The following is a 6,019-nucleotide window of genomic DNA, read 5'->3' as shown; positions in this document are numbered from 1 at the left end:
TACAGTTGTGAAGTAGAGCTGATTAACTTCTCCTCTGGACTGGGAGAAATTCAATGAAGCAGAGTTGGGATGTCCAGACTGGTAATAAGAGGAGTCATTTACCTTCAGTAATGGAACTTTTTAGAACACACAATGGGAACTCCACAATCAGGCATTAGTTTTTAATGATCAAGAGGCCAATGGTATGAATGATAATTAAATTTTCTTGCAGTGCARCATCAGCTTAAAAGGAAAGAAGAGGTAGGGTCCTAGGATGAGAGAGAACAGTCATTTGGGATCACTTCCATGGGGTTTGGCCATTTTAGCCCTTACACAGTATTTTGTTATCCTCACTAAATAGCAGCTTGCTTTGGGAAGGCAGTCTGTGTCATTTCATTGACCTTAAAACTTAACTAAGTCCCCAAAAAAGGTGAGACATAAATGGAGCTCGCTGGAGAGGTCACTTTGGTTCCAAGTGCAAATTTYAGAGTAAAAACCCACCTTATTCTCACAGTGAAAGTACTCTCTAAAGGCTTTATGAAGTGATCAAGGAAGACTGAACAWCAGCAAAGGCCTCAAGCCAAAATGTATAAATTTCCTATAAGTACTTTCTGACATGTCCTTTCTAAAACAATCTCATCTGTCATTGTTCTCTCTCCCTCTCTCATCCTTGTCATCAAAACCTTTGTATTTCTGTCACACACTGCTTGAGACCAGGTAATCAGATCATAGAAGGTAATGAATACTTCAGGTAACTGAGTGCCCTTCCCTTACAGGACAAAATTACCATGTTTTCAGTATTGGCTCTTACCTGTTCTTTATAATCTCTCTCATTTTCCCTACTTCTTGCCAAAAGTCAGTGTAAAGAGAAGGGATCCTTGTGTTTTCTGCTGAAAGGCCATTCATTATACTACAGTGCAAAAATGAACCCAAGCTGTTCAAAACTTACTGCCTTGTACAAGTGAAGGGAATACCTTTCCTGTGGCCCAGTTCCCAAAGTCTTTCTGAAAATGAGCTARAATGTCTTTTTCTGGACTCTGTTGGCTGAAGCAATTTTGGATCAGATATCCATGCTGTGGCTGTGCTCAGACCATGGTTAACAATGGAGGCCTCTGCTAATCTACTGTTAACCTTTTGCCATGTCTGGCCAATTCTGGCCCCATTCCTTCATCTTACTCTCCCTTTCTTAGGACAGCTACTTGTTTCTTTCCTTTAGCAGTCTCAGCTCCTTTTGTAGGCTGAAATACGGCCTGTAGCATCAGATAATGCAGGGGAAACACAGGATAACCCTGAGTGAAAGAAAAATATGACAGTATGAGAAGCAGCTCAGMAAACCTGGGTAACACATGTGCAGATTAATTTCAGTCTGAATAAAGGAAATAAATTGATTAAAAAAACAGCAGAGATGAAACACTTTCAAAATCAGGACCGAGTCAAGGTCTTGCWGAGGCAAAGGTTGAGAAGGTTAGTTGCAAATTACTCAACAAYTGTTTGTTATCTTACACAGGAGATGATAAATTTTATCAACAAAGAAAACATTTATTTACATACTTTATTATCAGKATAATTCAGTATCTAGATGAAGATAACTTTGCATTACTGATAAGGTAAAAAGAACTATTACCCTCAGAGAGTGCTATCTGGTTAATGATCTTCAAAGTGATGTTTTATTTTACATTTTAAATATCCATCCTTTTGTTTTCTTTTCTTTTCTATAAATCATCCACAAAATCACAAACCACCCACTCTCCCACTGAACATATGACTTCTCTGTGTCATATCTGCACTGCGTGTTCTTTGCACTGTACCACATTTAAAATTACAGAAATTCTTTTCAACTGTGACTGCAAATCAAGTTTCTTGGAGTTCATCCCTTGAATACCCAGCACATGTCTGGRGGTCACACTTTAGCTTTGGAAAAGGCCAGTACACAGTATGACAACTGGTCCTTCATTACCTGCTATTTTCCTGTCATCCCCAACTAAAGACTGAACTGCAAAATTGGTTATTCTTTACCACTCTCTCCACTTTTCTTTATGTTGGAATCCCAGTAGTTACATGCCCTTTGGGTTATTTCTTCCAGGGCAGGCTGCCACAGAGACAATGCCTCCCTGCTGATCTAGGTCTGCTTTTAGCATCTCAAAGAAGAGCAAAACTCGCCGTGCCCCCAAAAGCTGGAGCACCCTTTCAACAGAAAGGTGATGGAAATCAGGTAAGAGAAGTGTGAAGAATTCATAAAGAAGTGGCATTAAAATGCTACAGTAAGTAGTACAAAAAAATTAAAAATCTACTGGTGACAATTCTGAGCGTTTCTACAGATTAGTGGAATTTATCRGCCACCAGAGCTGTTGATCTCATAGTGCTCAAATGTGACTGAGTTTAATGCACTGGCTGAAYTATGGCATTGGTCAATCATAACTTCTCATGTGTAGACTCATGAGCTTCAGCAYAAAAAGATTGAGCTGAAGTGGTTTTGTTCACATTTGTGATGGACTTTGATGCTCACTGGGGCTCAGCTAACACAGGGTCATTTGCTGAGCAAACTTTTCTTGATAATATGTTCAACACCCCAAAACCTTGCATTTATCAGCTTCTTGATAGTCTTATAGGATTTCATTCAGTGCCTTTKCATCATCAGAGAGTAGCTAAAGCAGAGGAAAAATTCTCTTAGTAGCCAAGGACWCTTCCAAGGATGTGGCAGTCACAGCTTCTCTGGGCAACCTTTGCCARTGCCTCACCACCCTCACAGGGAAGAATTTCTTCCTAATATCTAACCTGAACCTAACTCTCTTTCAGTTAGAGGCCATTCCCCGTTGTCCTGTCAAAACCCTTGTGAAAACATGGAAGAAGTGCACCTACAACTGGTTCCCTCCCAAAGAGGACACAGGTTTGGCAGTGGGGAGAGGGAAGCTCATACAGTGGCTTTTCACACTGCTTTTMCATTTCCCACTATGTGATTCAGAGCCCCATAGAAACAATCTACATCTGAAAGCACACGGAAACAACTCTGAACTGTGACAGGGAAGCTGGTGCATTTTAGGATCAGGGTAACACCGGGACACTTGTGCAAGGATGTCCCCTGTCYCAGCTAGTGATACACCCAGAGAAACAGCTGAACAACAGCACTTGTGGGAGTAGGTGTGACTGTACCACAGCTCCCTCTCTGCTCCTGATGGTGCTCAGGAAAAGAGCTTCTGCCAATCATTGCTTCCTTAGATTGTTGACAAGTCACAGTGTCACACAGGGAAGGACACCCTCAAATTGAGGGGATGATCTCGTTCTCCATCCCACCTCTCAGCAACCCAGCACTCCCTTACTGCAGCCTAAACCATGCACCATTCCCTCCTGCTCAGCCTGAGCCTCACAGCCAAGGCTTCCCTCCCTTGGGTGAAAAAGATGGATGAGATCATGTTTTTGAGGCAGATTAAGCTTACATTGCTTGTGGTTGGCCAAAGAACATTTTTAAGTTTGCTGCCAATTCTCTATTGCCTACAAACCAAAACATTCCTCACTTCCTAGCACAGTTAAGCATCRCTTATGTACAAAGAAGTGTAAAGCTATTCCCTGCTAAGTCTATTAAAGCCAGAAGAGCTTCTTTTCTTAATCGTGGATCACAGAGCATCCCTGCCAGCCTGGCATCCTTTGGAAAGGTGGTTCTAAGAAGTACTCATTTAGCAACTCTTTTATTTATTAATCCCAAAACATCTTTTCCCCAGATCTCTTGGCCAGCACATCCAGCCACATCAGGCACAGGCACCTATAATAAAAAACCAAGGGAGACACTTTKCTGTGTGCTCCCAGCTCTGGCTTTCCATTGCCCTGGGCTCCTTATCCCTTCTTTGCCTACCTTCCAGAGCCCATCAAACTGACAGGGTGGTCTGTCAGGTGTCTGAATTTGCTCCAGTGCTTAGGATAATACCAAAGCTGATCTGGCATTTGCAGGCAGCTCTGCACACAAGGCACACGTGGCTGTCACTGTTGAGCAAGAAACATGTCAGGGAGTAGGAGAGGTCAGGGTGACCACCTAAACAAGCCCTGCATTGTTATTTCTTGGGGCTAAAGAAACCAATGTGGACAAAACAACCTCAGCAAGGGATTGACACCAGCACCAGGGCATTTCTGAGCACATTTGCAGGGACTGAAAGGCAGTGCTTCAGATCTGTGTCAAATGGTGTGGYCAGGAATAGGATGCAATATAGGATAAATTAATCTTAAGAAGTCAGCAAATTTTTTGCCCAGGGAACAAACACCAGAGAAGACTATTCTACACAGAAAAAGGCAGGAGATGGAAACATTCACCCCCAATCATCCTGGGAAGTACCCTGGGCTGCAGAGAGAAGCACTGGCACAGATCAGGCTTTGGAAACCTCCTCTGGAACAAAACTATGCTCCAGGGAGGAAGAAACAGAAGCAGAAGAAGAGAAACCTGATGTGATCAAACACCCTGAAGGTAGCCCTCGGCTTGGGCATCTCTGGAGGATAGCACATCAGAATCATTTCAACAGCATTTACTTTGCTGGTGAAAGAGAAAGCAAAACTGATGATAAAATATGGGGCTGAGAAAATCTGTGACAAAATTCCTGGTCCYTTACCCAAGGCAGGATGTAAACCAAAGGCAGCTAATCCCATGTTTAGTGGTTGTTTGATCTTGGGGGAAGCCTATGACAAGTYACCTGCTTAGCCAAGAAAATTTGTAGTAGTGAATGGTCTAGTAGTAGAATTAAACCCACATTTGTACTTCCTAGTGTTAAGGGATTGTTTTTTGCTATTATTTATTGTGCCCTTCTATTGCCCTTACACCTGACATTCTGTGCTGTTCAGAGCTCCCAATGCTTTGCAATGCAAAGGGCACTTGGGTTTCCACCTACGAACTGCACGAAGCACAGCTGCTTCTTTCATAGATCTGACTGGCCCAGAATTAATGCTATCTGTTACCAATGATTAATCTTAGCACTAACCTTACTATTGAAAAAAAAATTCCATGGGTCTCATAATCGCCCTTAATTATCTTCTGAAGCCTTTCTCCCCTCCAACCTTGCCAAATGTGTAATTWAAAAAAAAATGCTTCTGATATGAAGACTTTTTGACCTCCTTATCAGCTCTATCCTTGTACTGTGGGTTTTAATTAGGTTAATTACATGTCTTTGCCTTCAGATATATGTTTCTGGGTATAGGTATAATTTAGGAGAAACTCTGACAGGTTGCTTGTCTTGTTGCACAGATGGTTTCTTGGAAATACAAAAAATTGCTACAAACTTTTGACAGAAGTTTTGTTTTCCATGTCACAGCTCTTTGGCAGTACTTATCATTCCCACCAGAGAGAATGGGAAGATGAACGGCCTTGTTCTGTAGCTGTTACAGCTTAAGGACACAGACAGGACTTTGGAGCATGTGGTACACAGCTGGAAAAATATCACAATAAGTTCTTGGCTCACAAACCCTTTTYARGCCCAAAATAAAGGCAGAAATCACSAACATGATAAACATTTGGCAGCTGCTGCAATCTGATGTGCATTAAATCAGGAGAGGTGAGAGGTTCTGGTCTGCTCCAGGAGCTATAGATTCCTTCCTGTGCTCCTCTCCCACACTTCCAGAATGTCCTTTCCCCTCACAGGGAAGCAATGGCTGATACAAAGCTTAGGGAATCCCAGCTTTCCTTCTCACCAGGTATTTCCCTTGGACATTCCATGCTGCTTTCCAGGCCCTCAAGCAGGGCTTGTGTAAACGTTTCTCCCCACACACCCAACCAGGATCTCTCCTTTACCATCCTGTGATCCTGCCTGATGCCTCTAAGCTTGGGTCTGCCATGGCATGAGTGTCTCCATCCCTCTCCCCTCCCTGCCCTTGGAAAATAAGAAGACACTGGCAATTCCATCCAGGAGGCAGCCATGGCAACTTCAGGCTTTCCTTCCTCCCATCCTTCACAAGCTCTTCCCAACATCTCCCCACAGCAGCCACCCTTCCCAGGAGACAAACCCCACACATGTTACTCTGCCCCCAGCCCCACYCTCCATGCCCTCTTGTAACTCCCTCCAACCCA

This window comes from Malurus melanocephalus, unplaced genomic scaffold, assembly GCF_030028575.1.
Source record: "Malurus melanocephalus ecotype Western Australia unplaced genomic scaffold, MMel_1.1 scaffold_236, whole genome shotgun sequence".
NCBI classification, from domain to species: Eukaryota; Metazoa; Chordata; class Aves; order Passeriformes; family Maluridae; genus Malurus; species Malurus melanocephalus.
The sequence above is the reverse complement of the archived record's forward strand: the minus strand, read 5'-3'. Positions refer to the sequence as shown.